We start from the raw sequence: 27,561 nt of genomic DNA, 5'->3' as shown, positions 1-27,561 counted from the left end.
CATGCAGTCCTTGCTGGGACATGCAGTTCCACAGCCAATAGGTTATTAAAGGTAAGTCAAATATAGCTATAGATAAATTTATACATAGGAGCTACATTTGTTAGGTGTATTAGAGGTGAGTTTGTTAGTCGATATTGTGATAGCATAGCATAGAAAATGTAGTGCATAGTCTTAAAGCGCTATCACCTTGCACTGTCCTGGATTTAATGAACGTTTAGCTCTGCTACATTTGTATGCACCAGTCCATGATCTCTTTAGCCTCCACCATTCCAGTGCAGGTTGTGTCCACTTAAGGTTTGAGCCCTTGTGTATGGATATATGCAGTGTATATTGTATATATATATAACCTCCCAAAGATGGGACACCCCAGGGGGCAGGAACTTGTCCCATAGATCTAAAACACTCCTACTCCTTTTTGAAATCCTTCTGCCTCCAGTCTGCTACCCCTGGACTTGTGTCTACCTTTGCAGGAGGGTCCAGCAGACTCAGTAACCAGCAGGCATTTCCAGGAGTTATCTGGGGGAGAAAAAAAGTTGACAGGAGGAGTCTGGAAGTCAGTGCCTGCTAAACTTGGTCTGATTGTGAAAAAAAATTCTTTCCTTCACACTCACTTACAATACTCTACAGCTCTGCTGCTTCTCCTGCTGCTGCCTCAACTGCCTGCAAAGGACCTGACATAGTATATACCATAAAGGGGGATTTCTCTTTGTAAAGGTGGAAGGACGGAAAACATCTGGAAGCTGTTGAAGAAAATATCCTAAAGAAGACAACTTTTCTCTCCTCTAAGAAACAAGACTCCAACAAGAAAGCCAAGAATACTAAGTTTTCTACCAGGTGTATGGGACATAGATACTGAAATAGTGCACTGAATTTTAAAGGTAACATCAACTTCTATTTATTTTGTGGTATAATGTGTGAATATATATATATATATATATATATATATATATATATATATATATATATATATATATGTTTAGTGATATAAATGGCGATAACAGGAAAATGAATGAAATGACAGATTTAATAAAGAATAGACTGTCATTTGCACAATTTATTGTGACACCTAGTGTTAGGCTGCAGTCACTAAAACTTGTCTGAAACTTCAATGTACACTTAAAAAAAAAAAAAGAAAGGACTTCAAATAACTAGAGCAATGAAAATAAATCTGACCATGATGAAAGTTTTGCAGTGGTCGCCAGTTTACTAACAACTTTATACCCAAAGGATGCAATGGCAAAGTATTCAGTGACACGTTCAGCTGTATTACATCTATACAGTATACCATAAATCACTAGAGAGACTTTGCTGAGGCAAGCCCACTGTATAAGGCTTGCAAGCTCTTTTCTGTCATTCAAGATACTGTATGGTAAGATGTACTGAGCGGATTGTCAGCCAAGATCCATAAGTGGAGCTCTTGGACCAGATCCCTCTGCTGGCTCTTTTATTAATGACAACCTTTCATGGCTCACCAGAATACACTGCTATTAGTTAGACCCATCATAGCCACAAATTTTGAGTTCATTATATATTTTCAAGGTTTAATTAAGTAATATATTCAATATTAATCAATTTCTGTAAACTTTAGTGATCTCAGGTACAACCTAGCATTAGCTAAGTTTAGAATTAATATGAATGATGATATAAAGCCACTACTGTACATATGTATGTACCCACTATAACCTCTTCTATAGGTTTTTCAATGTGAGTTCAACTAGGACACAACAGACTGTCAATGAAACAAGGCGTAGATGTAACACAGATGTAGCAGAGCTGAATTTACCATTGAGCACTTTAACACATGTAGATACATCTTTGACATAGGATAATAGCATACATTTAATACAGCCCTATGTAAAATCAGAGGTGACATAATTCAGGATGATAGCACCAATTAAAAAAATAGATAGAGAAAAAAGTAGGAATGGAAAGATAGAGACATCAGCCCGCACCACATCATTCCTAATGACAGAATATAAGGGTTTATAGTGCAAAGGCAAATACTTGACTATTGGCTGACTTGAACATAAATCTCCATTCAAGGTGGAGGGAGGAGAGGGCATGTACAGGAAAGCTGGTAAGGTACTTATGACTACTCTGTCTGTCACACTTTCCACTTTCTTCCCTTAAACCACTATATTAAGGTTTCCTGTATTACCAGCATTCCAGATGAGGCTAAATAAGTTCAGCAGTGACTATTCAAAGTGGGCATTTCATATGGAAAATCCGGGAGTTAGGTTATTTTAAGACAATATGGAAACAGAGTCGGGAAAAAAGAAATAAATAGTGAGAAATTGCTGTACTGTGAAAATTGCGAGGAAATACTTGTCAAGACGATAGTGAAGTAACACAGGTAAGGAGTATGGATAAAGACACATATGGTACTCTGACCAAGGAAAGCACACTTCAATTGTATATTTATACAACAGTTCTTATGACTATGATGTCCTGGGTTAGAAATAGGAAAAATGGAAGGAAAGGTATAAACATAGACGGACAGACTGGTATAGATATGTCTTGATGAGAGACAGACAGAGGATATATAGAAGATAGATAAATAAATAATTAAATAGACAGAGTGCATTGATATTCAGAAGGCTTTATCTTCTTTTCCCTACAGTTTGACTCTGTAGTCCTATCACGCTGTGACAGTGCGCTCACATGCTCACCCTACAGGATATTGCAAGACAGACACTGTACATACAGTGAGGCTTATACAAATTGCCAGTGGTGGGAGGGGTGCCAGTTCTTGTCCTGTGCTTAATGCTTAAATATAGCAATAACTATATATATATATATATATATATATATATATATATATATAATTATTTTTTTTTTTTTTTTTATTCTTTTTTAATGGAATCAGAAAGAAGGATGGATAGATGACTGAAAATTAGATATTGTCATAGTGAAACATAGGCGTGCACATATTTTGCACTAATTTTAAATACATGACAGCAAGTAGTTGATGCTATAGAGCTCATGTGTGACATAATAATGTTATACACTATTCACTATAATTTCTGTGTGCTTGCACATAAACATAGCAGTGAGAAATAAAGGTTTAAGATAAGATTCAGTCTGTATACAATAGACACACATCAGACATAACGACATGCGATTAAAACATGTGTCCAAGGTATTAAACTATTGCCATCACCTCCATATTCTGCCTACTCTGGCAGCCTGTGTGTGACAGCAGCAGCCTATCCATCTCAAGGAGTGACAAATATAACACACAGCATTGCAACACAGGGAAAGTATAGTACTGATATGTGGATGTACTGAATGTAACAACGATTATTATCTATATGATGACTATTTTTACCTGTATTCCTATGTACATATTGAATACTATATGATAACATTCCCTATACCTGACATCCCCTCCCCAAAGTTAAACATCAAAAACTTCACATGTATTCATTTAAATGTAGCACTTCCCTCTTTTTTCTGTTTCTATTACGTTTTCCTATGCTAACATTTTTTTTTTTTGTTACCACAAGATGACGCCAGGCCCACTCCCTAGTTCTCCTCCCCCGTCCTCCTCCCCACTAAACAAACCAGTCTCTGTGTCTCCAATGTCCAACTTCTCACCAGTAACAAAAGCTGTGTTCATCTAGGCTCTAGGACCACATAGTGTGCCAGCACTCAGCTACTGAGGGCCCATAGAAGCCAAGAAAAGTAAAGCTTGTTTAAATGTGAGAAAGGGCGAGAGAGAGACAAGGACAGGGAAAATCACAGGCAGAAATGTGACCGTTATAAGGGGGAGGGAATGGGTTCATTGGAGCAAAGGAAACCTTACAAGTTTACTTTTGAGTAATCACTGACTGCTTGTGAGAGACAGAACAGCCTGTGTCGAGCGTATGACTCCTTCTCGGTCGCCTTCAATGGGCTTACAGTACTGACTGAAGACGTTTTTTTTTTTCCGTCCGATGAATGCATTTATTTGATGATGAATCCATGTCACATACACGTCAGTTTAAATGCTACAGACTTGGGTATTTTTTTTCGGCATGTTTTCTGAAAGGAGCTATAAATGGGCTTATGCTTTATATATTTCCTATCAACGCCCATTAAAACACTAGATTACAATTAGGTCATAAAACGTTATATTTACTCAGTTTTAGTGTGTAGGATAGGTCACTGACTAATAAAGCAGGGCTGCATCAGCTTACACAAGTGACGAGAGATCTGTTCACCTTAATGGGAAACTGGGCTGATGTCTCAGGCAACAATATATTTGGTCAGCTCAACCAAGATTATATGTATACTGATATTATTTTAGTTATTTTTTCCTTTGTATTTGCTCCAAATTCTCTTCTTCATCAGTTTAGCATGAATTATCTAGATTGACAAATAGAACTATAGTGTCTTCTCTGTTGAAAAAGAACCAGTTTTGTGACTCCTAAACTTGTCATCTGTGTTAACCAGTGACACAACATTAACTTACATCCCTTACAAGAAATAGTTTATTTCAATGATTTGTTTTTATTTTTTTGTGACAATAATAAATGGCTTAGAATAAAAAAAAAATATTTTCTGCTGCTTCTTTATATAGGAACAATCCATTGTTTTAATACTGTATTTAACCTGCCAGGTTGATTTTCCCATGTTATATAGGTTAGTGAGTGACTATTCATTTAAGTGGATTCATTTAAGTCGTCACTTTCATGCTGCCTGAACCACAAATCAATCTGATGGTCCCAAGTAGCTTCTCCCTGTCCTGATTGATATATCTCTCAGTGTTTAAGTAAAGGGAAAGATCAATCCATTAAGGCCTGTGGGCAGGGAGAAGCCACCAGGGACCGCCCATCTGTACCATAGTTCAGGCAGAATATTAGTGCTGACAGGTTCCTATTAAGGTGCCAAGCAGCACTATTTCTAAAAAAAAAAAAAAAAAAAAAAAAAAAAAATGTAGACAAATGTTGCTAAAGAGAACTAAGCAGTTGACAGTAACAATCTATACAATCTGATATTTCTAATAAAAATTTATTTAGGTCGTGTTAGCCATCCTGACATTTCTGTTTTTAAAACTATTTGCATAATAATGCTGGAGCCTCTTATTTTAATTTTCTTTTTATGTTATGTAGTACCTCTGTTATTCCTCTTGGAAATGAATACATGGATTGACAGCTAGGCCTTGCCATTCCCATTCTCTGTTTGATTCTGTCAGCACTGATTGGACAGTGTCAGAGTCTGTAGAGATACTCCCCAAAGACATGCTGAATGACTAAAAGGTCTAGTGGGTTGCACCAGTTTTCAACTATCTCATAACAAGATTCTTTCTTTCTTTCTTTCTTTCTTTCTTTCTTTCTTTCTTTCTTTCTTTCTTTCTTTCCTTTCTTCCATTGAGCCACCCTACCTACCATATTTTCTTTTATTGGCTCTTCCTTCCATCTTTCCTTCCTTCCATTGACCCACCCTTTTTTCACTCCATTGGTTCTTCTTCCCTTTAATTGACACACCCTACATACCTTCCTTCCTTCCTCTCTTCCATTGGCTCTCCCTTTAATTGACCCACCCTACCTAGCTTCCTTTCTTCCTATCTTCCAGCTAGGCCTTGCCATTCCCATTCTCTGTTTGATTCTGTCAGCACTGATTGGACAGTGTCAGAGTCTGTAGAGATACTCCCCAAAGACATGCTGAATGACTAAAAGGTCTAGTGGGTTGCACCAGTTTTCAACTATCTCATAACAAGATTCTTTCTTTCTTTCTTTCTTTCTTTCTTCCATTGAGCCACCCTACCTACCATATTTTCTTTTATTGGCTCTTCCTTCCATCTTTCCTTCCTTCCATTGACCCACCCTTTTTTCCTTCCATTGGTTCTTCTTCCCTTTAATTGACACACCCTACATACCTTCCTTCCTTCCTCTCTTCCATTGGCTCTCCCTTTAATTGACCCACCCTACCTAGCTTCCTTTCTTCCTATCTTCCATTGGCTCTTCCTTCTTTTAATTGACCCAACCCTACCTTCCTTCCTTTCTTCCATTGACTCTTCCTACCTTCCTTCCATTCTTCTTTTGTACTCCTTTTTGATTTTGTAGAGATAAATACTTCTATAAAAGATGATTAAACTGCCAATGATTCATCCACTTTTTGTCAGATTAAAGAATATAACCATAGATTTTTTGAACAACCCTATTATACAGTGTATGAATGCTAGAAGGATGTAATACAACTATATTTTTTTGTATGCTTATTAAAGATGAAAACAATATTCAAATTATACAATTTCTCTAAATAAGTATGAAATATACCACCATTTGCTTAACAGTTGATAGGTATACAGTATTCAGTATACAGGTTCAATTCAGGTTCAATCCAGAAGGGAACTTTTTTAAATAAAAAAAAAGGTTTCCACAGATAATTTGCTCCTAGTATGTGTTTTTAAATATTTAACCTTTGAGGATTTGGGTAATCCTTGATGCTTTATTGATATAGTGAAGTTGGAAAACTTACAGAAACGAATTATGAGATATATCCCAAACAGCCGACCCTCTGGTTTACTATTGAGCCTTATTGTACTTTCATTTCTAATATTAGAGTTATTATAACAAAGTGGGTACCTGCTGCCTGTAATATAAAGGCCACAGAATTATACATGCTAGACAACTGTGCCAAGTAATAGATTGGACAGGAGGTTATATCTGTTGGAGAAAAAAAATCTCCATGTTGTTCTTTCCTAATTTAATCCAACCAGGCTAAAAATAAGTGTATAGAGTAACAGCCTTCACCCCGGGGGTGTGCACCAGCAGTGATAAAAAGATCAACCGCAATGTCCACATGCCATGCTTCATCTACATCTTCATCTGCATGATATATGCATATTATAAGTAATAAGGCATCACAGCAGTAAACCTAAAAGGTAATTGTCAGCTTACCAGCTTACACCTTTTTATGAGCAATTTACATGTACACACCTTTGCAACTAGTTTATTTTTACTGTATCTACAATAAGCGTCTTTGCAAAATATCTGTTTTGTGTCCACAGCCCCTATGCAGAACTATGTGTCTCCATGATCGCAAACTAGAAACCTTGATCTTGCAGTCATGTTTTACTCCTTTCTATCATCTCCCAATATTAAGTTTGCAAAATGCAAGGACAAAGCAACAAATGACTATCTGATTATAGTACACAGATTGTAACCCATAAACATTGGGACATATATTATAGTCGGCTCCAAATGGTAGGATGTTTTATACAGTTGGACATACTGTACCCTTTTAGACTTTCGATATCTAATGCATGTCATTGTGAACACAATAAATACAGCAATGTTATTTTTACAGGTTCTTAAATCGACAAACAAACAACCATAAAACAACAATCACAATAGATCATAGTTAATCCACAAAAATTCTAAAAAAAAATCTTGCACCTTGCAGGAAAGATGGCAACCTGTTAGCTATTATACATTGCTGTACTGTGATTGTAGCTTCTTGATGGAGAGGATTTAAGATTGTAGCAAGGAGGTGAGATAGGAAGAGCATCGCTGTGTCAACTATAAAATACGGACATACATTACAACATACTTAGACAAGAAGACCATTAGTCATGGCCATTGTATGACCTAAATCAATATTCATTTTAAGGCGCCATCATATATATCCTCTAAGACACTTTGATTTCCTGTCAGCTATTCGACGTCCTTCTTATTTTTTTATGCATTTTTGTTAATATTTGTGTTCAGCTCAGAAACTTGCTGTCTTTGCTGTCTATAGGCCGTGAGTACATTTCCACTAACTGGGATCATTAGATACAAAAAATGAATTCCTTCCTATTTCAGAGTAAATACATAGGATAAAAAGGACAAGTAGGATTAGACTCCTGAATATTCCAATCTAGAATACTGAGTGTTCTGTATGTTTTTCTTTGGCAGCATTTCTGCACTAAAATGGCTTCATTTATACTGAAGTCTCTGTATTTACGCTTAGTCTCAAATTAATGCAGGAAGGGAAGTGTTGGAATGCCAGTATTGCAATGGAAAGACCAATGTCTGAATGAATAGAGAAAGCCTGCGGAAAAGGGAGAACTGACCAGCTTTACCAAAGGGAATGTTTTCAGGTTAACCCTTCATTTCACCATCATAACTCCTCTTCAATTTCAAAACAAAATTCCGAGCCAATGTTAATGAGGTCCAATACAAATATGGACTAGTTTAGTGACTATGGTGTTAGTAATTCTGGGCAAAACAGAGATTATGTGTACATGTATTGGTGATTTGTTGACATGGCAGATAAAAGAAGGCCATTCTTGAAGGAAATTAAGACAAGTCTCATTTGGTTGGCGCCCAAAGTCTCAATGAAGCTTTGCATCAATGAGACATAGTTATAAAGTCTTAGATGTCAGTATGTTTTCTTGACCTTTTAAAGGGAATGTACAATGCACAGCACCATTCTATTCCCGAGCACCCGCCGGGCATGAAGCACTGGAGGCGGGCCGGCCAGCACCCAGTGTGATGATCTCCCCTCCCCATGTGACAAGGCTCTATTGATTCTAATGGAGCCGCATCACAGAGGGGAGGGGTTTCATTACACTGGGGGTCGGCGGGCCCGCCTCCAGTGCTTCATGCCCGGCCATGCGCGGAAACTGGGTGGCAGTTCAAAAGAAGGACTGTGGCACCAGTATCCCTGTGCCGGTCTGTTCATGTGAAAAACAAAAAAGTGATGTACCTGGGGGTACATTCGCTTTAGGGTATGTTCACATTTGATGTTTTTGCATTGCAGTGTTACCTTTTTTATGACAAGAAAATATTAGTCTTTGTTATGAAAAAATGGTAAAATGCAACAATAAGTACCTAAAAGTGAACTATTCTGAACCAAATCTAAATGAAATTGGTAATTAGTTTGAAAATTCTAACCCAGGGCTTTTCCTAGTAGAATATTTCAGATTACTGCTCATGGCCTGGGTAGTAGTAGTTAGAAATTCTCCCCCACACAGGAAGTTAGAATAGACCGGGCTCGCCCCACACTTTGTATAGTTGGTTATGCCTTTGAAAGGTGGACATGCAAAATTATATTTGCTCTGCAGTGGTAGCTCCAGTTGGAATGACAAGCTAAACATGGCTTCTGAAGGCAATAACAGTAGTGAATGTGATCTAGTGATCGTTGGAATTAAAAACAGGATGTGTGGTGGGACAGCCAAGTGGGAGAAGGAATTAGAGGCATCAGTCATGTCACAGTCTGAGAATACACTTCTATAATCCTAACTGTACAAACTATAACTAGAGTACTGTGGGCAGTCATTGATATACTATTTCAGAAGACAGATTTTTAAGGACAGGTCAGGGTACACACATGTAATGCAGAGACAAATGCAGCCCTGACACTGTCCCATGCCCACTGTCTCTGCCTTCTTGCCACAAAGTGTACTAGGTGACACTTGAAGCCATCCCCTACACTATTATAGGTGGAAAAGGACACAAGACAAATACTAAACAATCTTGAGACAATTGTGAGACAAGGACAAATATACACAATGGCGGGTGGTCAGCAAGCTAGGGTAAAACCAATAAAGGCAGATACCAGTTCAAAGTTATTAGGCAATAAACAGGGTCAATGAGGCAAATCAGAGTAAAAAAAAAACAAAGGACAAAAATACAGGCCAAGTCAGGAGACAAACATGTAGTCAGGGACACAAGCCAAAGTCAGGTAACCAATAGATCAGAATAGCAAACGAGAGGATAGGAAGCGAGTATAGGCACGCTAAGTATACGCTATAGCAGACATCAGGCATAGTGAATGACTTAGTTTTATAGGAAATCTGGTCCCAGTTTTGTAGGTAATTGGAACAGACAGGCAATGTCTGCATTACTGGCAAGGCAAGGAGTTAACCATTTAGGTGCTGGTAGAAATTACAACAGAAATGGGCGTTAACCAGAATTCAATCAACTAGCCCAAGGCAGAATTAATCCATGTTCACACAAGAAAAATAAAGAATCATCCCAGCTGCATCGCCTGTAATGAAGGATACCACCAGGGTGCATCCCGGAGAGGAGCAGTACGGCAGCTGCCTATAACAGATGTCAACTAAAGAGAGAGAATGAAAATGCCTGTCACTGCAAAATATCCATGATTTCTTAGTTTCTTATTGACATACTGTAAATGATAAAATGCAGAACATAGGAACACAAATGTCCTGTGAATGAAGTTCATCCCCTACTTGGTACAGTGATTTTTGTGTGAATTGGGTGTTCAGAGAGGTTTAAATATGAGGCGGATGGGGGGATCAGTCCTGTTCCCCATCCTGAACCCATCACACATTATTTTTAAAGTTGAGTTCCTGCACATTTATTATTGGGACTATTTGGAGAAAAGTGCATTTCGTCAACCAAATAGTAAAACTGTGTTTGAATCAAGGCACCCAAAGCTACATATGATATAGAAAAATATGCCATTTTTTATGCTGACCACAGGTCTTCTTTAAGATTATGAAATGTCCTGTTTATTGACAGCTGTTACTTAAATGGGTTGACCATTTTCATGTGAGAACTATATGAGACCATATGAGACTGCCCAATCGCTATAGTAAACAAGTGCCAATTTTCTAGATCGGAACTCGTTTACCAAGCCAATTACACGGCTTGATTATTGTGCAGCTATCGTTAGCTATGTCTGTGCAGCCCTTGCTTTAAGGGCATGTTCACATGGCGCAAGACACCGGCTGGGTAATCCTCACTGCTGTAGAATCCAAATTTGCCGCTGTACATAATGGAGAGTGTGGCCGGAGCACTGACAGGGTTTTCTGCTCCCGCTATTCATTAAATAGCGGCCGCAGAAAACTGACATGTCAGTTTTTTGCAGCGCCACTACAAATCCAGACCAGAGTGTATACTATGTGTATACACTCTGGCCAGGATTCCCTTAGCCTGCAGCACAGTGTAGGTAAAGGATTAATCATGGCCGTGTTGCAAATCGGCAACAACAGCCGGGATTAATAATTTACTTACGTTGTATGAATATAGCCAAAGGCTATGTTCACACTACGTATATTTTTGTAAAACTACAGCAATGTGCAACAACGGCCATGATTATTATGAAAATACTGTAACATTGCCGCCTAAGGAATCCCGGCCGGAGTGTATAAACATAGTATACACTCTGGCCGGATCCCTAGCGACGCCGCAAGAAACTGACATGTCAGTTTTCTGCGGCCGCTATTCATTGAATAGTGGCCGCAGAAAACCCTGTCAGTGCACACTATGGAGCGAGTGGCTCCGGCCACTCGCTCCATAGTGTGCAGTGTAGAGTTCTGATGCGGGTGCGCATGGATGCGACCGCATCAGAACTCTGCGGCCCTAAAGCCGGGATGATCTTTGGACGTAGCGCGTTCCGTGAATAAGCGGCCGGAGACTTAACGTAGTTTGCGTACAATGGAAAGTATACGATGTACGGCTGTACAGTTCACACTACATACGAACTTACGCCCGGATCGTACGCGGCGCCGTAAAAAATGAACCACACCATTGTTTGAGGACGAAAATGCCGTAACTTACGCCCGTAGCGTAACATGCGGTCCCGTAGGTAGTGGTGATTTCTTTATTTCATCTTCAAGCTTTTTGTGCCGATCCAAAAGGTTCTGTGGGGTGTCCAGGGCTAGGCGAATCTTTCCAAGTAAAAGACCGCTGTCAGATCGCTACGTAGGGCGCTCGGGAAGCGTAAGTAACACTACGGGCGTAAGTTTGCGGTCTGTACGTAGCCGGCCGCAACTTGCGTAAATTCTCGGCCGGAGTTTAACACGTATATGTCCGGCCGCGAAAATATGCGGCCGGACATATACGTAGTGTGAACATAGCCTTAAACAGTAAAATAATAAAGTATATACGTTACCTCTCCATGCTCCCCGGTGTCTTCCTAGCTCACAGCAGTTGCCAGTGCAACTTCAGAGCAAGTCTCTGAAGTGACAGGCTGCTCTTCCATACCCTGGCTGTGGCTGTCCCGGTGACGTTGCACCAGTGGCTGCAGGGAGCGAGGAGAATCCAGGAAGACACCAGGGAGTGTGGAGAGGTAATGTATATACTTTATTATTTTCTTTACACATTAATCAGCCGTTGGCGATGCGCAGTCAGCGGACAATAATTTTAGGTCAGAACCAAAAGACGTAATCAGCCGATGATTGCTGTCATCGGCTGATCATTGTTTTTATTATACGGAGCAATAATCTGCCAAACTGGCCTGATTCAGGAGATTATCACTCCGTATAATATGGCCCTAATAAATAGTATTAAATGGTGAAGTAATGTGACTCCTCATGATGCTGAAGGCCAACACCTTTAAGACTTAATGCAGATTTAGAAGCCACTAGGACTTGTAGCAAACTGGTGGACAATACTTATCATTACTGTAATAATCATTTGTTTTACATTTTGGATTATATGCAATTTCATGGTTAGTCTGCTGTATAATCTATATTACATTTTGGCCATGTAATACCCAAACAAAATTGGCCCAAAAAATTCTATATTGGTGCTTGAAAGCTATGAAATCAATTCACCAAATCACTGCTATGTAGGTTCTTTCACAAATGCCGATTTACCAATACGATTCAATCTTTTTGGACTGATCCTTTCAATTCCTTACGCCGGATATGACTTGCAGATGGTGTACATAATAATACATGTGTTATAATAGAATGAGTAAACCCATTTCTCTGTAATCCCGGAGAGCTGCACAAAGAATACAGAGCAGATTGTGTTTGCTATTCAGTTTCTTCTTCTGTGATTGTAGATTGTTCCATACTGCATGCCATAACAAGATGGACAGTTTCCTAATTGTATCCAGAAATATGTTATTGCAGAATCAGCTGCAAGCACATGTAACATCTATTAGCATTGAGAAACCTTAATGTTGTTTGTTTAGAAGTTATTATGAGTTTTATCCAATTCTTATTAGCTATGCGAAGAGCATCTTCAAAACGCAGGTGTTACTAGTATGTAGCTAGCATTGTGATCTATGTAGAGGGTCCATAGGCTGTCAATCACATGGTGACAGTCACACTCACAATTAGCCCTTTACATTGAAGATTACAGACAGCACAGCAGTGACCAGTACAGAATACATGAGCATCTTATTACATCAGATATTCTTCTTTAATAATAGCATACAGCAATATCAAAGTTTTCATATAGTTTATGTTTTGGTGATGACTCTTTTGCGTCTTAGTGTCTGAAATCAGTCCCTTCTGTCTTTAGTCCATTAAATAAAATTAATTTCTATGAGGTTTCATAAGTGTCTGTCATCTTCACATGATTAATACCGTGGGTCCAAAATCTGATAAAATCAATGAGTGAATGGAAATGCTGGTTCTCGGTGCATGAATGATACATTAACTATATAATGTGATAAAATCTTAAATTATGGTTCTTAAATGCCACCATTTAGTGCATGATGTCATGTTCTTCTTACCACAACTTGTTTAATATCAGCAGCGTGTTACGTTATATATGAAACCTTGCATCTCTGAATCAGTAGAGATGAGCATATCCCTTGTTAAAAAGATTAAAAAGGTTTCCCCACATCAAGCTCTGTTTGATGGAGATCTGATAGTCCCAAAGACAGCAAATGTACCTCCAGTTATGCAGGTGCATTACTGCTCCGTTCACACACTAGGGACACCATTTTGATTAGTGGGGGTCCCGGGTATTGGATCTCCCAGCAATTACTTATTTATCATCTTGCTGATAAATGAGAATATCTGGTCATACTTATTAGATGTTAACACCGTTTCACATTATTATAAGCATTATGAGATCAGCAATGAGCACTGCTAGAAACAGTTCTTTGGCCAATATTCAGCCAATGTAAAAGTATCAGCGATCAGTTAAAGGAGAAGTCAGTTAGACAGTTGGGGAAGTAAAAAATCCATTAGGGCAGAGGTTGGGGGAAATAAAAAATAAGTTATAGTCACCTGACCTGGTGCCCACGTGGAGCCGTGTCACACTCCTGGTCCCCGCCGGCTATGCCATGACCTGGCTGATGGATGCCCCAGTCAGCCAGTCAGATATTGCTGCAGTCATTGATTGGCTAAATCCCACCAGTCTGTAAAGTGGATCCTGGGTTGTGACGTACCTAGAACCAGGGAGAAAATGACAGCCGGCAGGGTCCAGGAGCTCCATGAAGCACCTTCTATATGTTTTTATTATATATTTTATTTAGTGTGATTATATACTGTCTTTCTTGATGCTGTTTTTTAACAATTCTCTGAAGAAGCTTATTAAAGGGGTTGTTTGGTGAGCAGAAGACGACTGAAGCCTTCTGCTTACGGGCTCTAGCTTTCTTGGATCCTGCATCTTGAAAGTTAGCCTTCTGAGATGTGGCGTGGTTTGGGCTCAGTCAAGGTCAACATGTACGAGTAAAACTTTGCCCGTTCACAATCTCAAATAGCTGCACAGTATCTCCTAAATTGCGGAGACACTGTGCAGCTATTAGACATAGCATGCAGGCATATTTCACCCACACTTGAACTCTAGTTAGCCCTGACCACCCCAATCTTGTAAGGGAGGAAAATGCTAGAGAATGCTAGAGTATTCTAATAAAAATCAAACTAATAAAACTTGATTAAAATTCATCCCCATTGTTTAGACAAGGAGTTATTTTCTTTAGGACATTTAGAATATTGTATTCTTCTAATAGTCATTTCTCTTGGGACTCCAAATGAATCTGACATCCAGGGAAAATGGTCCCATGGCAAATCTAAATCCTGAATAACATAGAAGTCTGGAAATATTTAGGTAAAAGACTCATTACCTGAAGTCTGCCAAGTAAGTAGGAAGGAACATTAAACAGTAATTGATGAGTAATGTTTGATCTCTGGGGGATGCAAGGTGGAAAGTTACTTTAAAAACATGTATATATGTTAACATGGTTGTTTAATAAACTACTAATAATTCAGAAATGTTTATAATATGACACATGGTTCAGCAGGTGCTGGAGTTTTACAATTTATGTAATTCATAATTGAGACTGTGTTCACACTGCGTACGAGTCCGGCCGCATTTCGTACACCGCCATACATGTGCGGCTGAAACTACGGGCGTGGGAAAAATCGACATGCGGCCGGATGCGTACGCACTGTGAACATACGCCCATAGTAGAGTTGTGCTTCCCTAGCTTGTTTCGAAGCAATCTGAAACAGGTCATTTACTTGGAAATCTTCGCCCAGCCCCGTAAACCACACAGAACCTTTTGGATCGAAAAATCAAGTTTAATTTGGCTGAAATAAGTACTTCGTATGGGACTGTATGGAAATCCACGGCCGTGAGTTGGAACATTTCTGTCTTAAAACAATGGTCTTGTTCATTTTTCACGGTGCCGCATACGATACGGCCGTAAGCTCATACGTAGTGTGCATTGTGCGGGCGTATATCGTATACTTTCAAGCGAACGCATCAACCTCTAAACTACGTGCGTATATTCACGGTTCGCACTACGGCCGGAAACATACGCAGTGTGAACATAGCCTGAAAATGTTCATAGGTAGGAACGCTAAAATTTGTTCGTAACAGAATAAGTCTTGTGAACATCTTCCTAGTGTAGCATCAAAATGCATCCCATGGCAAGATGTGACCTCCATGGATTTACATGGAGTTTGCTATTTTATTAATAAATTAATTAACTTATTTGTTTATTTATTTTATTACGCCTTAGATTTAGGCTATGTTCACACTACGTGAAGACACCGGACGTTCCGTGACCTGGCTGGGTCACGGAGCGGCCGGTCTCTGCACAGATCATCCTGGCCGGTACTGCAGTACTGGCCAGATGATCTTTTGGCTGCAGGGTTCTGATGCGGGCGCATCAGCGCACACCTGCATTGGAACCTCCCACAGCTCACAATGAAGCAAGCGGCCGGAGCCGCACTGAATTGCGGCCGCAGAAAACTGACATGTTGTTTATACGCTCCAGCCAGGATCCCATACAAGAAAAGGCAGTTCCACACCATACAAAGTACAGCCGTTGTTGCCGATGGCAACAACGTCCGTACTTTTACGTAGTGTGAACATAACCTTAATGTGTGAATTTATTACAGGACTAGGCTATGTTCACACAACATTTTTGGAGATAAAAATACAGCCTGGTCAGTACCAGGTGAATATAATTGCGCAATCTTTGTATTTTTGCTACTTTTTTGCAAATTTTTACTTAGAAACATTCACTATGGCAGTGCCCCATAGTCTTACAGGTGTAAAGAAATTCTCCTAGTCTAGCTGGTGCTATCTATAAGAGGCTTGGTTTAGTTTCCATAAAGTGGTTGTTAAGGCTAGGAAAAGCATGGCCACCTTATCCCAGAAATGGCCCACTCTTGTCCTTAGTGTGTGGTTTGGTCTTGCAGCTCAGTTCCTTAATACCACACACAACCTAAGGAGAGGTTGGACAGAATGCATTTTTCCACATACCCCCCCCCCCCCAATCAACTATTCAAGGGGGGTCCAGCCCTTCCGTGTTCCTTGCATACTTATATTAGAAATGGTGCAAGAAACTGCACCTTTGTCCCATTCAAGGGACCAGCACAAAACTGAGGTTTCTTGATCTTTTAGTGCTATAAAAAGTTTAGAAATATCAAGGAAGAGTGTAGAAAAGTATTGATTAATGAGGCTGCAGGGCTTGCAAACATCTGATTTATAAGAGTACTGGAAGTCAGAACCCCGCTGGTCTAATATTAATGGGCTAACCAGATGATAGACCATATATTTTTACTGGATAACCCCTTAAAAGACCCATCTAGTGTAGAGTGATAGAGTTCAGGGTCAGCTTCTCAATGTGTGACCCAGCGCTCATCATGCCTGAGGGTGAATTAGAGAAATAGTTTTATAACCAGAGGAGGCGAGACCCAAACAGGTCAAGATAGCTGTATGCCACCCCAGTGGGTTACTCAGCCAAAGCCAAAGGGTAAAGGAACAAAACTTCTGCCAGGGCTAACCATAAACCACTGTTTTGCTGTTGTAACCATTTCGAAGTCTGGTACCTGTTTATTTAGAAGTCTGAAACCATCAAGCATCTCAACAAGTAAAGCTGTCAAAGTGTTTGCTTGAAACTCCCTATGTTTTAGACTTTATTTACTCCCTGGAATATACTTTATTCCATCTGCCAGGTACAGTACAGCTGTGGCCCATCTATTTATTTTGTGTGGAATGGGAGGTCTGGTTTCCTGAGACCTACGTAAATAGAGCAGCAGTGAGCAAAACATGTGCAAGGGAAATTGGCCCTGCCCTCCAGCCTGTTTCCTGCCCTCCAGCCCGTTTTCTGCCCTCCAGCCCGTTTCATGCCATGATACTTAGAATGTCCTGGGGTGCAAAACGGTTCAATTCAATTCAACTCCTTATTTCACTTACATCACAGATTATTCAATTAAACAGCATTAAAAAAGTAATGATGTATGGCTACTTTAAATGTGGACATTTAGCAGATTACATTTTTTTTCTAGAGATAAGAGGAGACTCACCTGTTGAATGACGCCTAAGCAATTTCTGTAAACTTAAAAAGGTCTCTTCAAAATGAGTAGAGATAACTGCAATACTATGTAAAATCATAACATGCACACCATGCCTACGTTTGGATCAGCACCCAATACCTATGATTTGGAGTGGAGGAGTGGCATCTAAAGTAGTTGATTACTGAGTGAACCCATGCTGCCTTGAGTGTTGTGCCTCTACATTAGCGCAACATACTCAGGTGAGATTTCTACATATCAATACCATTACATTTTGCTGTAATGACCTACATTATGAACCACTGTCTCTATTTCTACTATATGATTCAACTGCAGGGCACTGAAAACCTCAGTTCTATATGGTTTAGGCAAGTATTGCTTAGCACTTTCCATGCACCAATGGACACTAGACAGCAAAGGTAGACCAATATTCAGTCTGGAAGCCTATTGCTAGCAGTATGCACACTCAAAATTTCCCCCTTGGAAATATTGAAACTTTGATTTAAGCTTTAAAATTATTAAACTAACCTTTCCCAATATATAGCAACCCATTTACTGTGGCCCAGACCTGATAAGAGAAAAGGTTGTTTCTTATTTAATTTTGTTTTTATATGAATGGTTATTTGTAATACTTCATAACCAGGTTCACCCTACTCCACACTCTTCCATGTTTTAGGTTAAAGGGGTAATGACTCTCCTTAAGGAGAGCCTGTCTCAAGGACGTGTGGAGACTTACAGACCATTGCTGCTCCACTAGGAATTCCGGGAAGAAAGAATATGCAAAGTAGCTCTCACACCTCTTAAGCAAAGAGATATCCCTTCAAGTCAAGTCTCGCTCAGTCAAGGAGCCTTAGAACATTGACTGGAGATTTTATGCCAAGCCAAACTATCTCTCCAAAAGGAAAGAATTCCCATCTGCAGATAGCTATTTCGGGTTTTTGACCCTCATCAGTGCAGAGCAGGGTGTTGGCTGGCTAGTGAGAGGTCTATTGACGTGGGTCAAAGGGGTAATGACTCTCCTTAAGGAGAGCCCGTCTCAAGGACGTGTGGAGACTTACAGACCATTGCTGCTCCACTAGGAATTCTGGGAAGAAAGAATATGCAAAGTAGCTCTCACACCTCTTAAGCAAAGAGATATCCCTTCAAGTCAAGTCTCGCTCAATCTCTTTGATTAAGAGGTGCGAGAGCTACTTTGCATATTCTTTCTTCCCATGTTTTAGGTTAAAAATAGGTGTGCCTACAGTCTAGCCCCCTAGTGTTATATTTTACCTTTTCAAGTGTTATTGGTTCAGATCAGTCAACCTTGCAAAGAACGGCCTACTCTCTTCTCTAAAGTAATATCTTTACTTTTTCTGGGAGATACAGTTTAAGGCTATGTTCACAGAACGTGAACACCCGGCTGTTCCGTGACCCCAGCCGGGTCACGGAACAGCTGGTCTCAGCCCGGATCATCCCGGCCGGTACTTAAGTACCGACCGGGTGAACTTTCTGGTCGCAGAGCTCTGATGCGGGCGCATCAGCGCGCACCTGCATCAGAGCATCCCATAGCCCACAGTGAAGCAAGCGGCCGGAGCCACTTGCTTTTACTGTGTGAACTGACCGTAGTTTTACGTAGTGTGAACATAGCCTTAACAAACTTTATCTCCTTATGAAAACACAACTCTGTGATATGCATATACCTGAGTGTCTTTGGTCTACCAGCTTATATCAATTTACTCAGCAAGAGACCTTTTACATTCATCAGCCTTTGGCCATCCACTGCCACAAATGAATTCCGATCAGCAAGATCGGAACTCAATTGCAGTGCTCTTAGAAGACACAATTGCATCAGTCAAAACAAATAGAATAGCATTTGTTCTACAATTTACAGAGAATTGAACAATTGACTATATATGATGGAATAAAGTCTTTCTGTGAATTAATCCACAAGAGACCAACCAATCTCTCAAGGATGTAATCACAAGATCATGGTAAAATAATTTTATTTTGTAGTTTGTTGCCAAATTATAACATCAAACCGTTATGAGCTGTAGTTCTGCAACAGACGGAGTTCCACAGGCTGTGAGACCACTGCTTTAATTTATTTTTTTAATGACGGATAGACAAAGGAATTGATAACATCATCTGGTTTACCACCCTATCCAGGGAATTGAGCTGCATGTTTGTATCTTACATAGATATGGTTGAGCTCCCATGAGACATGGCTTCTGACCCATAATCTGAAATATCATATTTAATGTCCACTGCCTAAATGGCTCCACAATACTTCCCCATGCATCCTTTCTATCCTCCTACTAGTCCTTTCTCAGATTTTGACCTATAGGTGGTATTTCCTTGTGTACAATATCCAATTTCTTTCTTTTTTTTTCCCCTATAAATCTAACCTCTACTACAAGGGTCATTGATCCCTTGGTTTTATACTATCATTGGACTAACAATTCAAGATAACACCAGAGTTACAGAAATATGGAAGTTTGCATTGCTACTGAATACTATTATCACTAGATACAGTCTGGTTATTTGGTTTATTTACCAAATTGTGGCACAAAAAAAAGAAAGGTCAATTGAACATCAAGCTTATTTACAGTATGTGGTAATTTAGTGTTGATGTTGTTTGTGAGACCGTTCTTTATTATATGTAGATAAAGACAAACCGGCTGAAATTTATTTTACATGTATATGAGACCAGTGAGAGTACAGGCCCTTTTACACAAAGCGATTATCATCCGTATTCGTTTCGTCTAATAGAATACAGCGATCAGCCGACATGCCCAATGTCGGCTGCACTGATTTGTCTCCTATGGGCTGCCTCCTATGGGCTACCCAGATGATCTGACAATCTCCTGGGCAACCCCTCCACAGCTTCCCGTATCCCCCTGGCTCTTTGCTCTCCACATGGCCCTGTGTAATAGGGGCTTCAGAAGCTAAGAAGTGATGTACAGCATTACCACTTAATTCCTTTTAGCCAGAGGGCAATGTGAGAGTGTCCCCTGCCCCACAACTTCTACCTGAATCCATGTCCACTATCTTCCTTTTCAGGATCAAAAAATGGATCAATAATGCTTTTTTTTTTTTTTTTAGCAAACACAAAAAAGCAGTTGATCAAAAATGGATGTTTTTTTTTTTTTATCATTTTTTTTATCCTTTTTTAAGAATAGAAGCCAAAGTATCAAATGGATGTACATCAGTTTTTTTCAGCCTTCTTTTGCTGAAAGAAAAGGACTGTAAAAAACGCAGTGTGAACCCAGCCTTATATTCATTGCATATGAATGGGTAAAAAAAAGACAGTAACCTCATGCCTCTAAAATGGCTTCCTTCATTGTCACACTATGCAGGCAGATACAACAGCGAAAATTATTATTATCATTCGGCTTACAATTTGACTCCTTCCCTTACCCCCAAACACTGCTACCATAGAGCTCCTTGCTTTTGTTATAGTTCATAAGTGGTTAGACCTACAGTTAGGAATGATCGGATTTGTAAATATTTATTTTCACAAATATTCAAATCTGTTAAAGTTGAAGATAATTATTTACCCATAATAATATTAATAAGCACTTCAGGCTCATTCACATCTCCATGGAAACACAATCTTCCTATCCATTGTAAAATGAAAAAGTCACAGGTACAATTGTATTGCATGAATAATTTTCAGTTACTCCAGAGAATTCTTGTAAAAATACAGAAAAATATGGACAATTAAGAGCACACGACAATACAAGGGTACAAATATGTTCTATTATTGAGACATGTTCTGCTAAAAATAAACAGAAAAGTGCAATTGCAGGAGCCCAGTGGTAATCATTGATTTACCCAACATTGCCACGTCTCGTCCTGAGTGAATTTCAAAAGGCCACATTGTTTGGGGCAGCCAGCTAAACTTATTCTGGCACACAGGATGCCAAGATCAAATGTACATAGTGCTTCTATTTGAGAGACTTGCTTCGGAACACACAGAGCACAATTTTCTTTGCTCTACAGCTGCAAAAATATCAAATTCATTTTCTGCACACATATTTCCTTTTTAAAAATTTCTATGTGATGTTTGATGAAATCAAGTGTTTTACAGCCTTTCGAGGGTTTAATTGCTGGGGTCACAAAATAGACAGATATTTTCCTTTTCATATGACATAGACCTGAAATGCTTATTGCAGAAACAAATAATTAAACTCCACTCTGAACGTAAAGTATCAGGAGTGGCTATAGGTAACCATCAATATTGCACTTGTCCACTAATATCATGCAAATAGGGGTTAAGGCAGTTCAGCTCTAAAAGTGGCCATGCATCTTCAATAAGTGATGGCCAAATGATCGTCCAACCATTAGTTATCCTGTCGCCAGTTCTCACGTCCTCCCAATACATAGGAAAGTTAAGCATGGCCGAGTGTTAGATAATAAGAAAGAGCAATGGTCGGCACTTCCAAGAGTAAAAAGGTTTCTTTATTTCTTCGCTTTAAAATCCATGTCACAATTCCATTAAATATACAAGGCACGATCTGACGCGTTTCTGGCACTCAGCCCTTAGTCATAGATGAAGGCTTCCCCCCCTACTCTGTCTAGACTGGGGACGGTTGACATAGTCTTGCTGGGGTGCCATGAAACTGTCAAAGGCCTTGGAGAATGTTTCCCTGCCCCTTTACAAGCTGCCTGCTCCACCGCTCCTCTCGCCCGCTCTTTGGCCCACAGAACTCTCAGAACACAGTCCTCTGGCGCTAGTGGTGTCAGATGGGAAGTACATTTTCAGCTTCTGCACCAGGGCCTGTTGATATTGATTCACTCTCATACTGCGTTCCTCGGCAGGAATGATAGTGGAAAAGTTTGGTTTCTACCAAGGGTCTAGGAGAGTGAACACCCAGTAATCTGTGTTGTCCAAAACCAGTAGTCAACATGGATGCCAGTTAAGGCCCAGCAGTAGTCAACATGGATGCCAGTTAAGGCCCAGCAGTAGTCAACATGGATGTCAGTTAAGGCTTAGCAGGAGTCAACATGCATGCCAATTAAAGGCCCAGCAGTAGTCAACATGGATGCCAGTTAAAGGCCCAGCAGTAGTCAACATGGATGCTAGTTAAGGCCCAGCAACAAGGATGCAAGGGCAGGCACACCAGTAGTCAACATCGATGCCAATTAAGGCCCAGCAGTAATCAACATAGATGCCAGTTAAGGCCCAGCAGTAGTCAACATGGATATCAGTTAAGGCCCAGCAGTAGTCAACATGGATGCTAGTTTAGGCCCAGCAGTAGTCAACATGGATGTCAGTTAAGGCCCAGCAGTAGTCAACATGGATGCCAGTTAAGGCCCAGCAGTAGTCAACATGGATGTCAGTTAAGGCCCAGCAGTAGTCAACATGGATGCCAGTTAAGGCCCAGCAGTAGCCAACATGGAGGCAAGGGCAGGCACACCAGTAGTCAACATGGATGCCAGTTAAGGCCAAGCAGTGGCCAACATGGAGGCAAGGGCAGGCACACCAGTAGTCAGCAGTAGTCAACATGGATGCCAGTTGACTTGCGGAAATGCGCACAGATGCGGTGCGCCTTGTTGAGCAAGTCAGCCAAATTGGAGTAAGTTTTAAGGAACCGCAGCAACATTAGGTTGAAGACGTGGGCCAGGCATGGTACATGTGGGAGGCTGCCGAGTTGCAGAGCTGCCATCAGGTTCCGCCCCTTGTCACACGCAACCAAGCTCACTGCTAATTACAAACGAACCTGGGTGCTGACAGCTAACTGGCTAGGCCAGCTGTCAGTCACCATCAAGGGTACACCTGATGCCTCTCGACCAGGGGTGGTGAGGCCCCGTCAACGGCTAGACCAAAAGAATTAAAACAAAACAGCTGGCTTGTTGGTGGGGGCGCAATCGTTGGGCCCCCGGCAACCAATCCCGCTCCTCCACAGACGTAGTGTGACATCAGACGTAGTGTGACGTCAGAGCATGGCAGTGAGGACACAGAGAACAATACAGTCTGCTCAAGAGGCCACAGAATTTGATCGAATACACTTTCAATCCTTTAAAGAGTCTCTAAGAGTGCGGTAGCCTGTGTATTAAAAAGACCTGGTCAATCCTGCCTTCAAAAAGGCTACTACAACATCCAAGGAAGGAAAGAAGCTACTGGTAAAAGGCCTGGGCAATCCTTTCTTCAAAACGGCTAAAACATCCAAGGCAGTGCTGCTGCGCCTAAAATTAAAATAGCTGGATTATGGCTAGATTTAGCCTCACACCCTCATGCAGTTGTGTGTGATAGGCATCTCTTTGGAGGTAGGGACGAAGGATAACAATACAGTCTTTTTAAGAGGCCCCGAGCTAAAAAATGAAAGGACGGCAGAGAACCCCCGCAAGTTGACAGATTATATGGTTTGAAATGGATAACACAAGGATGCTAAATTAGGATCCACCATTATCACTGTCTGTTCCTTTGAACAATGGCGTGTATCTTGGAGATACAATAGATGACCAGACAGCCCTGCAAAATTGCACTTGAATTGAAGTTGATTTGATTTTAAAATTTAAATTGAAGGTTAGAAAATAAAAAAACAAAGTGACCATTACCGGCCTTTAGATGAGGCAGGCGTGGAACCTCACAAAAATTAGGCCTGACACAGTAGAGTTAGAGTAAAAAAAGAAAAAAAAAATAGCTGGCTGGTTGGCGGGGGCGCGATTGGCAGGCCCCCGGCAACCAGTGCCGCTCCTCCGCAGACATAGTGTGACGTCAGAGCATGGCAGTGAGGACACAGAGAACAACGAGGCAAGGGCAGGCACACCAGTAGTCTACATGGATGCCAGTTAAGGCCCAGCAACAACGAGGCAAGGGCAGGCACACCAGTAGTCTACATGGATGCCAGTTAAGGCCCAGCAACAACAAGGCAAGGGCCGGCACACCAGTAGTCAACATGGATGCCAGTAAAGGCCCAGCAGTAGCCAACATGGAGGCAAGTAAGAGTTGCTGCAGGGACAGTTGAACGCTGCGCTTGGACACCTTGCTGGAGGGTGTGGAGCATAGTGGAGGTGAAGGGGTGTGTGTAGGGTGGGAGGCGCTCGTGCCTGGGGCCTGGGCGCGGGGACTGACAGAGCCAGCACGTGACACAGGGGAAGGAGCAGGGGTGCGACTTGCAGTCACTGAACGGCCTTGGTTCCACTGAGGGGGTGTTTAGCACTCATATGCCTGCGCAGGCATGTAGTGGTTAGGCTGGTAGTGGTGGCTCCCCTACTTATCCTGGCGTGGCACACGTTGCACACTACAGTCCGTCGGTCATCCGCAGTTTCTTTAAAAAACCTCCAGACTTCGGAACATCTAGCCCTGGCCACGAGAGTTTGACTCCATGAAACAGTTGCTCATCTACTCGCTCTGTCCCTGCCTCTCCCTCTGCCCACCACTCTTCCTCTTCCAACCGGTCCTGCAGGTGAACTTGCCTCCCCCTCAGAAGCTCAGTCTTCACTAGGCTTATCCACCCAGCTTGGGTCAGTCACCTCGTCCTCATCCACCAGTTCCTCACTCTCTGGTATGGGCACCAACTGTACACACTTTCTGTCACCCCAATACAATAAGCAGTGAAGTTCTATGCAGGATGCACTACAAATCCCAGCAATACAGTGTAGTACACACTAGTTTAGGGGGTACTATCTGGTATGGGCACCAACTCTACACACTTTCTGTTACCCCAATACAATGAGCAGTGAAGTTCTATGCAGGATGCACTACAAATCCCAGCAATACAGTGTAGTACACACTAGTTTAGGGGGTGCTATCTGGTATGGACACCAACTGTACACACTTTCTGTTACCCCAATACAATGAGCAGTGAAGTTCTATGCAGGATGCACTACAAATCCCAGCACAGCGCTTGACACGCCATAGGACAGCGCCAGGTGTGCATTACTCCTCATCATACCTCAGCGACGTTGAGAAAGACCCTGGATAGGGTCGAAACGTCCACAGTTGCCATAACCCAAAATATTATTTTTCTAAAAAAGTATTGTAATTTACCTGGCATTGCTTTTTTCACGCTGTAAATAAACGTTTGAACACCTTTCCATATGAAAACGAGTGCTACGGATTCTTTGTATTGGACCCCAGTACAATAAGCAGTGAAGTTCTATGCAGGATGCACCACAAATCCCAGCAATACAGTGTAGTACACCAGGACCACCAGCCCCAAAATCGAAAAGGAGTACACTGAGCACTTCTTAGGGGTGTGTATCCAACACCTAATGCCCCCTTTCTGCCAGCAGCCGGTCACCACAGTGTGCTGGTTAAATCGCGGTAGCAGCACTGCAACTCCCAGCCAGCAGTCTCTAGTAATAGTATTAATAAAAGGTCTGTTTGTTTATATTGCTAGTATATACCCTGCCTACTGGAACGCTAAATCCTACACTGACACTCTCCCTGACCAGCAGCAGCTCTGTCCCTGATCTCTCACAGCATGTGTCTGAAGCGAGCACTGCCGGCGCCGAGTTTTATATGGCAGGGTCATCTGATCTGGCCAACCAATCGCTGCTATCGACATGTATGGGTCCCACGTCATCGCAGGATGTACCAAAGAGTCTCCTGCATGTTTATTGGCTGAGAAATAGCGCCCAAACTTACAGGAAACGGATGATGAGATTTCCTCGAGTATCGCGAGATTCTCGTCCAAGTAACGAGTACCATTGAGTACCCTAATACTCGATCGAGTACCAAGCTCAGACGAACACGTTCGCTCATCACTAGCTGACATATAGAAAATTTCAAAGGATTCACAAACTTTCTTTCTTACTGATCCCCCTATTAAGCAACGAACAGTCAAGCATTTATAATCCAGTAATCACTTTATATTCTCTTTGAAAATCTGTCTCCATGTCAGTTAAAATAATAAAATTGTGGCCATAAATAGTTAAAATGTCATTATTTTTACATGCTGCATGTCTCCGATAGGGAAGTGTTGCCCTGCTTGGTGCTCCGGTATCATTTTGTGTATGTCTCTCAAGTGAAAAAAAAAAATTTAGGTCCAAAAATGTGAAAGAAATGTTAATGGATTTCCTTATAGCTTGTACTTGCAATAAAATATTTACGACTCTCCTGCAACTCCTGTCATCTTGGAAACCTTTTCTTAGCCACTGTATTTTACTTACATAATTGCCAACAGGCTTGGCTTTGCCTGGACAATCTTGAAAACTGAGATGCAAAAAGTGGACTGTTATAGTGGACTCTTTACCCATCTGACATCATGTATCAATATGAAGCTGGGAGCGGGGAAAGTGCTTGAATTTTGGCAGCTCTGTAATGACACAGCCACGCGGCTGTATATGTTGCTGGTTTGTGAATTTTAGTAAAGGTCTGTGTCTATGTAAGGCCCCTATTTAATATTTCTTGCTAATGCAATCTGTACATTATGATGCAAGCAGTTTATTGAAGTAGTCTCATTAAAAAGTTTGTGAGTGTAATGTATACTACTGGAACATACACTTTTTTTTTTTTTTTTTTACAGTTTATCAATACTGTACATGGTAAATGTTTTACCATAAACATATCTGTCTGTAAGAGTGAGTGTCAGTTTTATAGTTTGTCATAGTAGCTAGCTATAGATGACTAGAGAGAGTTCTTTTTTCTTTTAGAGGAGAGATAATTTGCATACTTTTCCCCATGGAGCAATAATGTTCTTCTGCAATGTGGAGTGGAATAGAAAAAATAAACATACTTTCCTACCCTTTGTCCCCTTCTGCTCCCCCCCCCCCCAGCTCCCATTCACCTCTGTCCGGTCCCCCTATTTTCTTCCTTCTTCTGAGATGAGTGTTGAGGAGCAGGACCAGTGCTTATTTCTTAATGGCATGCTATTGCAGAAAGGGGGGAGAAGGAGATTAAGCCCCATAGATGACAGATGCACCACTCCTAATCATCTTATTTTCAGCTTATTGTTGGGGTACGTCTTATTTTCAGAGAAACAGAATATGCCCCATACACTGTAACCCCACTCTATATGGTAGTTAGCTGCCAAATTGTATGTTCCACTGTTGTTAGACTCTGATACTGTAAGCTCCCCTGTAGTTAGACCTTCATCCTGTATGCCTATCTCCCCTCTCTGCCAGTAGTCCCCATACTATATACACCCCCCCTTTGTAGTTGGCCCACAAAACTTTCACAACCCCCCCCCCCCCCCCCCCTC

At 41.0% G+C, this 27,561-nt stretch overlaps 1 protein-coding gene across 3 annotated transcripts in view; it reads left to right on the top strand.

Annotated features, from left to right (window-relative positions):
- The first annotated feature begins 554 nt into the window (after positions 1-554).
- ACAN (aggrecan) overlaps positions 555-27,561 on the top strand; it is a 92,273-nt gene continuing 65,266 nt past the window's right edge. For all 3 annotated transcript variants that reach the window (XM_069984785.1, XM_069984777.1, XM_069984792.1), the window contains exon 1: positions 555-878. The gene's annotated coding sequence lies outside the window, so the exon portion shown is untranslated. The remainder of the gene's footprint in view (positions 879-27,561) is intronic.

Source organism: Dendropsophus ebraccatus, chromosome 1, assembly GCF_027789765.1.
Source record: "Dendropsophus ebraccatus isolate aDenEbr1 chromosome 1, aDenEbr1.pat, whole genome shotgun sequence".
Lineage (NCBI taxonomy): Eukaryota > Metazoa > Chordata > Amphibia > Anura > Hylidae > Dendropsophus > Dendropsophus ebraccatus.
The sequence above is the reverse complement of the archived record's forward strand: the minus strand, read 5'-3'. Positions and strand labels throughout refer to the sequence as shown.